The following is a 10,530-nucleotide window of genomic DNA, read 5'->3' on the forward strand; positions in this document are numbered from 1 at the left end:
TTGCTTCCCCGGCTTCTTCTGTTTCGCTTCCTGACGGACAGCGGCCGCCGTCTGCCGCCGCTTCCGTTGATATCGCGGATGAGGAAGCCCTGCTGGGAGAGGATGATTCCTGCTCTATCCTGGCGTCAGGCAGTGAGGATTGGGCGGGCTCTGAGGACCCCGCACCCCCTGCCCGCACATCGTCAGGCAAGAGAGCTTCCATTGAGACGGAACTCATGCGAGTACTCGCACAGGCCGCGGCGAGCCTCGGCCTCGAGTGGTCTTCGCCTGAGCAGCCCGCTCACAACCGGCTGGATGGATTTTTCCTGCCTGGGGAGCGCGCTTCGCCTGTGTCCAGACCGGCGCCCTTTCTTCCTGAGTTACACGAAGAAGTCGCCAAGTCCTGGAGCGCCCCCTATTCTGCTAGAGTGCGTCCTGCTGTTTCTTTGGCATTCTCCGCCGTTGACGATGCCAAGAACAAAGGATACCTCTCGCTGCCGCCGGTTGAAGAGGCGATAGCGGCCCACTTATGCCCGCCCTCCGCTGGACGGCGCGCTAAGCCGGCCCTACCCTCTAAAGCTTGCCGCACGACGTCAAGCTTGCTCCACCGCGCTTTCTCCGCCGCCGGGCAAGCTGCGTCAGCGTTGCACACCATGGCAACGCTCCAGATCTTCCAGGCCGATCTCCTCCGTAAGCTGGATGAGGAAGGACCTGACGCGATCTGCGTGCTGGACTTAAGGAGTGCCACGGACCTCGCTCTTCGTGCTACTAAGTCCGCAGCACAAGCCATTGGACGGACTATGGCTTCTCTCACCGTGTCTGAGAGACATCTCTGGCTGACGCTCTCGGAAATGGCCGAGTCTGAACGCACCGCGTTCCTCGACGCCCCGCTTTCCGCCACAGGCCTCTTTGGATCCTCCGTCAAGGATTTCGCGGAGAGATTCGCAGAGGTACAGAAAGCGTCTCAGGCTATGAAGCACTTCCTCCCGAAGCGCTCCAGCTCTGCAGCAGGCCGTGCGAAACCATCTGCTCAGAGCTCACAGCCACAGCCACCGTCCACTGCCTCCACTTCACAGCGCCGCCAGGCCAGAAGCGCGAGACCGCGCTCCCGCTCATCCGGTCGCCGCCCCGCAGGACGCGGCTCGCGACCTAGGATCACGGTGAAGCCCGAGGCCCCGAAGTCGTCCTAGCACAGCTAGGAAAACGACGGTGTTCCAGTCCCGCTGCGGCCGGACTCACACCAAAGCTATTCGCTCGTCCAGTTCCAGAAAATGTGACTGTTCCAGTGTTTTCTGCAGCCAACAAGTCGGTTCTGTCACCCGCTTGCCTGCACACAAATGCCGTTTTCACGGCTACCCAGATAAATCCCCAAAAGAGTTTATTTTCTGGTGTCCCGGCCACGGCCGATGGTGTTTCATGTGTAGTAAGAATGCCCACTGCCCAGTGCCCATCCCTACACACAAGCACAGCCTGTCACACAGGGCTCGCGCACATAAAACCGACTCAGATCGGTTGCGCTTCAAACATGGTGAACGTGCCCACTACCCAGTGCCCACTAACACCACGTTATGCATGTCTCACGGTTTCTGTAAAAACGAAACCAACGTGCACTCGCTTCACGCAAGCGAACGATGCTTTCGGTGTGATAAATGTGCCCGCTGTCCCGCGCCCACATCCACACATAGACATGACAGTTCCCACGGGAACCGCCCAGCCCTCCCCCTCGCGGTTAACCACCGCAGAGGAGTCGAGCGCGGGCAATCTGCCCGCTGTCATCAGCGCGCCCCATGCCTCAAATGTCACGAGCGACACGCTTGTGTTACAGCACACCGAAGCTTCTCCATCGCTGAGCGAGCGGAGCGCGCTTCGTATTCGACCCCTAGCTATCCATTAGTGTTGCACGGTGTACCGATACTTCAAAAGTATCGCGATACTCGGAAATTAAAAACGTCACGATACCTAAATTTATCAGTATCGATACTTACATTTTTTTTTTTTTTTTTTCGCCTCCCTATGGACGTCTGTTTTTTTCCTGACGCACGCAGCAAAGAACCTGCCGCTGTCAGTGTCATGTGACAAAACACTACAGCGAGATGGCTGCATGTGCGAGCACAAGTGGTCCACGACTCGTAGAAAAAGATGACGCGAGGAGTGACATATGGAAGTACGTTGCCTACCTTGCTCTGTTGCACGGTGCACCGATACTTCAAAAGTAAATCGGAAATGAAAAACGTCACGATTCCTTAATTTATTAGTATCGATACTTCTAAGAATGACCGCGTTCCAGATTTGTAAGGCCGGTCACACACTGGCTGCGTGTCGTGTCCGTTTTTATTTCGGCTCCCATGTTAACTGCCTGCGTGACACACGCGTCTGGGCGCAGCTCGAGACGCGCGGAAAACGCGTGTATGCTACAAATAGAACCGACGCCTATTTTTCACGCGACACGCAAGCGTGTTGGAAGCGTTTCCAGGCAAAATAGAATAGGAAAAGATGTTTCTATGTCATTTTGACACGAATACATATTAATAAATGACATTTTGATGTTTGAAAGTTTTGACATAAATACAATATCAATGTAATTAAAAAAAATATTATCGATTTTCAAATATTGCACCTCTCAATACAGAACGAATTATTCTGTAGCCTATTTTGCCGTCAACACTGCCGACGTTGTCTTTGCTGCTATATATTTATGTTTAACATGAAGTATAGGCCTTCCACAACTCTCTCCCCACGTCAAATATATCACCAATGAGGCTTATCATATGTTACCAATATTAAACATTGTTTAATATAATCGCTGTTCATATTGTTATTCAAAGTTCAGAATCAAGATAAAGCTCTTATGTTTCTTATGATAAATGAGATAATGCTGCTAAATTTATAAAAAATTTTACCTTGAATGTCAGTGCTCTAATTTACTTTTTATATTTTTATATTTCATTCAAATGTTTAATATATCTGCTGTTCATATGTTCATTTATTAGTGTGTTATATGATTAGTATGTTGTCCCGGTTTTAAAATAAAGCACAGCAATGATATTTGAGAGTGTTTCTCCCTTTTCAGGAAAAGTATCGAAAAAGTATCGAAATCGCAATACTTGACTTGGTATCGGTATCGAAACAATAATTTTGGTATCGTGACAACACTACTATCCATGCAGACGCATGGGCAAAGCTACCCGGGGTTTCGAAGTGGGTGCTGAACATTATAGAAAGAGGCTATTCGCTGCAGTTTCGCCGACGCCCTCGCCGCTATGTGGCGCGCGTCGAGACCACGGTAAAAACAGAAGTGGCACATCTACTTCGAGCCGAAGTGACGAAACTATTGAGCAAAGGGGCCATAGAACCTCTCTCTCAAGATCAGAGCGAGGGAGGGCTATACAGCAGATACTTCCTGGTACCGAAAAAAGACGGGGGTCTCAGACCCATACTAGATCTAAGGCAACTGAACAAAGTGCTTGTGAAGCGACAGTTCAGGATGCTCACGACCAGGCAAATCCTTGTGCAGATTCGCCAAGGAGATTGGTTTGTGTCAATAGATCTGAAAGACGCGTATTTTCAAATACAGATAGCGTCACGTCACAGGCGATATTTGAGATTCGCCTTCGAGGGCCAGGCATATCAGTACACAGTCCTGCCGTTCGGTTTGTCCCTAGCACCCCGTACATTTACGAAGTGCATGGATGCGGCGCTCGCACCCCTCAGAATGAGAGGCATGCGAGTGCTGAACTATTTGGACGATTGGCTGATTCTAGCGCAATCTCGCGCAGTGCTCATAGAACACACGACCATTTTACTCGATCACCTCGAGGATTTGGGTCTGAGTGTCAATTGGGCGAAGAGCTCCCTGTCACCCAGTCAGAAGATATCTTTCCTGGGCACAGAACTGGACTCACTATCCATGATAGCGCGACTATCACAACAGCGCGCGGTAGACATTCGACGCACAGCGAACTCTTTTCGCTGCGGCGCGTCTGTCCCGCTCAAGAGATTTCAGAAGATGCTAGGTCTCATGGCCTCAGCATCGTCAGTGCTCCAGCTGGGTCTGCTCCGCATGCGCCCGCTGCAGTTTTGGCTGAAAGCGCGAGTCCCACGCGAAGCGTGGGCACCCGGTTTGCTTCGCCTCAGGGTCAATCAGAAATGCGTTACAGCTCTGAAACCCTGGAAAGCGAACGACTGGTACCAATCAGGTGTAAGCCTGGGGACTTCCTCGAGGGTGAAAGTGGTGTCCACGGACGCGTCCACCTCGGGATGGGGAGCGCTGCTCGAGGGCAGACCGTTCTTCGGCCAGTGGTCAGAACGGGAGAAGCTCCTGCACATAAACTGCCTCGAAATGCTGGCAGTAGACAACGCGCTGACGCGTTTTTGTCCCCAAATAAAAGGTCACCACGTCTTGGTCCGTTCGGACAACATGTCTGTGGTGTCCTACATAAATCGCCAGGGCGGCATCAGATCCGAGAAACTGTACAGGCTGGCAGAACGCCTCCTGGTATGGGCTCAGTGCAACCTGCGCTCGCTCAGAGCAGCGCACGTGCCAGGGATCTTGAATATAGGACCGGACAGATTGTCCAGGAACAATGTTCCGGCAGGCGAGTGGTCTCTACACCCACAGACAGTCCAACTGCTGTGGAAGAAATTCGGCAGAGCGGAAGTGGACCTGTTTGCGTCTCAAGAAAACGCTCACTGTCAAGAATTTTTCTCCAAGAGCAGGAGCGCGCTGGCCCATGTGTGGCCCCGCCGCCCGCTCTATGCTTTTCCCCCCGTCTCTCTCCTGCCTCAGGTGATAGAACGGATCAGGGAAGAAGGATGCTCAGTACTGCTGGTAGCACCGTTCTGGAAAAACCAACCTTGGTTCCCAGCCGTGATGCAGTTAGCAAGTACTGCCCCGTGGCCAGTACCAGTGAGGAGAGATCTCCTCTCACAGGCCCGCGGCTCGATCTGGCATCCTCACCCGGAACTATGGTCCCTTCATGTCTGGGCCATCAACGGGTACATGTTGGACTCCCTAAAGGAGTATTAAACACGATCACGCAGGCTAGAGCTCCGTCTACAAGACGACTCTATTCTTCGAAATGGTCAGTGTTTTCGGGCTGGTGCACAGCCCGTGGTGTGTCACCCACAAACTGTGATGTGACGGAGGTGCTTTCCTTCCTACAAGAGCTGTTGGATGGGGGCAGGGCCCCCTCCACGCTCAAAGTTTATGTGGCGGCTATAGCAGCGTTCTCAGAAACAACGCTTGGTCAGTCAATAGGAAGGAACGATTTAGTCATCCGCTTCCTTAGAGGAGCTAAGAGACTGAATCCTCCCAGACCTCCCTCAGTCCCCGTATGGGACCTTTCTACGGTTCTGGAAGCCATGAAAGGTGCGCCATTTGAGCCTTTACAGTCAATCGATTTGAAACACCTGTCTTTCAAAACGGTGTTTTTGCTGGCTCTCGCTTCAGTGAAGCGCATAGGGGATCTGCACGCGCTCTCTGTGAGCGCGGCGTGCATGGAGTTTGGGCCCAATGACTCAAAAGTTATACTCAAACCTAAGCACGGTTATGTTCCAAAATCCCTCAACACACCGTTTAGGGCGCAGGCTATCTCCCTGTCAGCCCTACCGGTCCCTGATGAGGAAAGAGACGCGAGCCTCCTTTGCCCAGTCAGGGCATTACGAGCTTATGTGTCTCGCTCGTCTGTTTTCAGACAGACGGAACAGCTCTTTGTTTCGTTTAGCGGACGTTCTAAGGGACTAGCCGCGTAGAAACAGAGCCTATCCAGATGGATAGTTGATGCTATAGCGCTGGCATACGCCTCCAAGGGCATGCAGTGCCCTTTGGGTGTCAGAGCGCACTCCACGAGAGGCATGGCCTCTTCGTGGGCCTGGTCAAGTGGGATTGCCTTGCAAGATATTTGTATGGCGGCAGGCTGGGCCTCCCCGTCTACATTTATAAGGTTTTATAACCTAGAGGTTCCCGCCCTGCAGGCCAGGCTGCTGTCGGTCTAAACTACCAGTATTATCTGACCTGATGCGTTCAGCTCAGAATGCTGCGTTTGCTGAGCACAGCTCAATGTTCGACAGTATAAAGCTGGGCAAACTGTGTAAGACCCACATTTTTCCCCATCAGTTCAGGCCGTACCCCGCCCTGTCTGTATGATGAAATTCGCGTCCCATCGACGCTACTTTATGTGGAAAAGTGAGGCTGCACCCCTCCCTCTTCCCGGACTCCCTGTGAGTTCACTGGGTGATTGTGCACTATATGTACCCCGGGCTTTCGCCCTTGGGTCTTTGGTGTCAGATCTCAGCATGCACGGCGTTTTACATTGGGTCCCCTAGCGTAAGATATCTTACGCAGTACGAGAGACCTCTCGTAAGAGAACGTACTCGGTTACTAACGTAACCTCGGTTCTCTCTAGAAGAGGGAACGAGTACTGCGTATCTTGCCGTGCATGCACACGCTCTGGTTGCTTCGATGATGAAAAACCAGATAATAGCTGCCTGCGAGCGATATTTATAGGCCTAGACCACGCCCATTTCGGCGGGACGTGACGCAGCGGGCGCGAAGTGCCCTGATTGGGTCTGACGTCACGCCAGGCCTCGCTCGATAGGCTGCTGCAGTTGCCGCAGAGCAGCCAATAGACGCGCGAGCTGTCTCGCCTATGTCTGCATTGCTGCTGCAACGCGTTTTGCATTATTACAAAATTAAGGATAATTTTTGGCTTCAATATCTCGCGGAAAAGGATTTTCCCCCTAGCGTAAGATATCTTACGCAGTACTCGTTCCCTCTTCTAGAGAGAACCGAGGTTACGTTAGTAACCGAGTACGTTCACACTTACAAATAAGTCAGATAGAATAAATGCGTATTTGGCGTGCTGTCCGAGGAGAGGGCTCCGGGCTCGGTATTCGGCCCGAACCCAGAGTACTCCCCCCGTATTCCTGGCTGTGAAGAAAGAGCCAAGAGTGAGGAGTCGGGGTGGTGGAGGGATGCTGGAAAACTGTCAAGGAATGTTAGGTGAGTTGACAGAGTGTATATATATACTTCTTGTCATGCTGATTAGGGTAGACGTAATTGTTTGATGACAAGTAGATTTGGATTGATTATCTGAACGTGCTCCTCCCGAACTTTGTTTATAAAACATCATTTAAATCGACTACAAGACTTGACAGTGCGTAAAGCGTGCGTTGCATATCTAAGCCAATGGCAGCTATAGGAGCTGCTTTACCAGTAACAAACTATAACACTGGAAATATTCTTCACAACATTTACATCGTTTAGAAACTTATTTGTTTGATCAAAATGTATATTGACTTAAACTGTTTGATTTAGAGATAACATCAAGTTAATATCAGTGAATAATGAGTCAATATTTGTGCAAGCCTATACGCACTCTTTATAGGTTAGTCGTGTGATGTTTTAAACAGAATCCTTTCGATTTACATTTAGATTAAATATGCCACTCTCATAAAGTTAAGCTCACAGACTATATGAAATTATCTGTTAGATTTTTCAGGTAGACTATCTGCAGCCCCTAACTATCATCACTTGGAAAAAGGCGCTTCAACCCCTGTGATGTGTGGCAGCAGCAGGGCGAGATTGATCTCGTGAGGATGATCAAGCAGACGCATAGTGGAATATCATAACATTCTCAAGTTTATTAAGGAAAAAATGTCATTAATGCACACGATAAAGCACAAACACCCACGATGTCCAGTCCATCCGATCATATTACTCAAAGATCAATCCCTACCATTTATGGCATATTAGTGGTACAGCTGTAGGAATGACATATTTCTTTGTAGGCCAAAACGCGTAAGCGAGTTAGCATTTTAGCACTTTCTGTTCAATCATCCCGAAGAGTAGACAATGGTCAAATGCCTGAAATAAGGTCAGTGGTGAACACAAGCTCAAGACACTTTCACGTTTTATTCCACGACATACAACATAAAACATCAACTTTACCCCACTCGTGATTTTTTTAAGCTGTTATGTGTATTGAAAAAGGAAGTTGCTAACAAGTGGCGGAATGGGACTACAGAGGCTGTTAAGGAAATTAAAGGTCATCATGCTGAACAGGTAAGCTCAGTCCACTTTTACAGCCTAGTTTTGCTTATAATTGTGCTCTTATAAACTTTTAACTCGAACGTTCTGGGAAAGTTTGTAGATAAAAACTGAAAGAGTTGTCGGAAGCTTAGTTATGGTGACGTTGAATTTGTGGGACCGTGCACCGTGGTGTAGTTCGTTTATACTGGTGGGCCGAAGAGTGTCAGACGGCCCACAGGTTGGTGAAGGCGACGTGATGTCTGACCCAGGTGGAGTCGACGGTCCAAGGGAGCTCAGTGAGGCCGAATGCCTGATGGTCACTGCTGATGTTGAGGGACGGAGGAGCGCAGGTCGAGGTGGAACGACGCGATCTGAGGCTGGAAGCGGAGCCACGGGATCCCCATGCCCTGGAGGAGGTGGCTCACAGTAGGCCTACGGTGTAACCACGTCACTGAGAGGAGGCAACGGAGGTACACTGGGACTGATGGGAGACAACTCGAGCAGGGCAGTAGACGTGGCAATACAACTATCCATAGGAACATTCAGAAGATGAGGTGGGAGAGTAAGGCTCGGTTGGACCAGTGACTCCAATACAGAATAATCTTCTAACCAAACCCTCGACTTCCACACATACTCTCTCGGCGATGGATGGGACAGCCAGCTCGCACATCTGGTCAGAAGGGCTCCACTCAGGCTCCGGTGTGATTTCAGGCTCAGTCGCTCCTCCTAGTGCAGGCTCAATCATCACAGCTGAGTCATTCTCTCCATCTGCGGTGGGCACGTGCTGCCTCTCCTCCCATTCAATGGGTTTCTGGCTGGTTATAGGGTCCACAGGATGTTTGGATCTGAGGTAGAGCCTCTCCAGACATCGAACAATGGCTTGATAATCTACTTGATGATAGTAGTTCGCCCCAATCCAATACAGTAATTTGAGCATCTCGGCAAGCAGGCAGAATTGTAGCATGTAATCAGCATGGTGAGGTCTCTCCTGGCCAAAGCAGTAAACTGCGCTGCTAAATCCATTTTGGGTCGGTTCTTCTGTCACGCACCTAAGCGTGGTGAAGGCAGATGACAGGACGAAGAGGAAGGATTCAAAATAGACTTTAATAAAAGAACGTAAAGTAAACCATAACCAAACTCAGATAACATGTTAACAAGAACCGACAACAGAAGACTGAAGCACAGGCAGAAATGCAGAGAGAAAACAAATGGAACAAATTAAGCAACAGCTGAATAAAATAACTACCAATTGGTGCCCTAATGAGCCTAACTCTGGGTGCTTCTCAATTCTTATTTGTGCATCCTCGTTTCCTTTCCTCGCTTCCTTTCCTTGTGTCTCAGCTCCACCCCCTGTAGGATGCGAGGAAAGGCTGCAAGGAAAAGACGCGAGGACGAAGGGATCGAATGAAAGCTTTTTTTATACATTGGAATACTTGATCATTCGAGCGTCACTTCACCGCGTCATCAGCAGCGCTCAGAGGATCTGCCCTTATGTTGTTGAAGTTTGTTTATTTAAGAAATTCATAATAAATATTAATAAAGCAAGATACCCTGTTGAAATATGTGAGATGTGTGGTTTATATAAACTGCAAAGGTAAAGTATAAATCAAAATTATTGTGACCAATGTGAAGGGGGAGGAGAATTTATACGTGCGTCACGTTTTAGTCGATAAAACTCTTCCGCATAGGATACACCTGTGTATCCTCGCTCATGACTCCTCAGGAAGCCTCCTCACTCCTCGATCCTCGACTCCTCGCGGTGCAATTAGAGAATTGAGATGTCCTTCAAGATGGCTGTGCTCGATCGGTTTCCGGGTCATAGGATGGAGGACGGAGGAGAGAGGAGACGAGGAGGGATATTGAGAAGTACCCAATGTCATGTCAGGAACTGCGGGGAGATCAACTGGTCCTGTAAAAATGCATTTTTTTTCCCAATAATTATCTCCTACAATTTCATAACATATAGTGACATAAAATAGCTTATTTCTCAAAAATGCCTTAAAGTAATAGTTCACCCCAAAATGAAAATTGTCTCCCTCGTGTTGTTCCAAACCTGTATGAATTTATTTATTCTGTTGAAGAAAAAAGATTTTTTGAAGAATGTTGACAACGCCCATCAACTTCCATAGTATTTTTATTTTTATTTGTTATTTTTCGCCATACTATGGAAGTCAATGGGGTCCATCAACCGTTACCAACATTCTTCAAAATATCTTTTGTGTTCAACAGAACAAAGAAACTCATATGGGTTTGGAACAAGTAAGTAATGACAAATTTTCCATTTTTGGGTGGACTATCCCTTTAAGTTGAACATTCTATTTTTATTTTTATTTTTATTCTAACACCACTATAATGATCAATATATATATTTCATTTCACCCTACAGCTAACAGTTGCTTCAACAAGCAACTGTTCACACCAAGAAGGCTATTGTGACAGAGCTCTCTTTCACCGGCTTGGACAGCACTTGCACTCCCACTCCCATCCCCATCTAATACTACACATTATGTTACACATTTTCA

Source organism: Leuciscus leuciscus, assembly GCF_965113295.1.
Source record: "Leuciscus leuciscus genome assembly, chromosome: 7".
In the NCBI taxonomy this organism is placed as follows: Eukaryota; Metazoa; Chordata; class Actinopteri; order Cypriniformes; family Leuciscidae; genus Leuciscus; species Leuciscus leuciscus.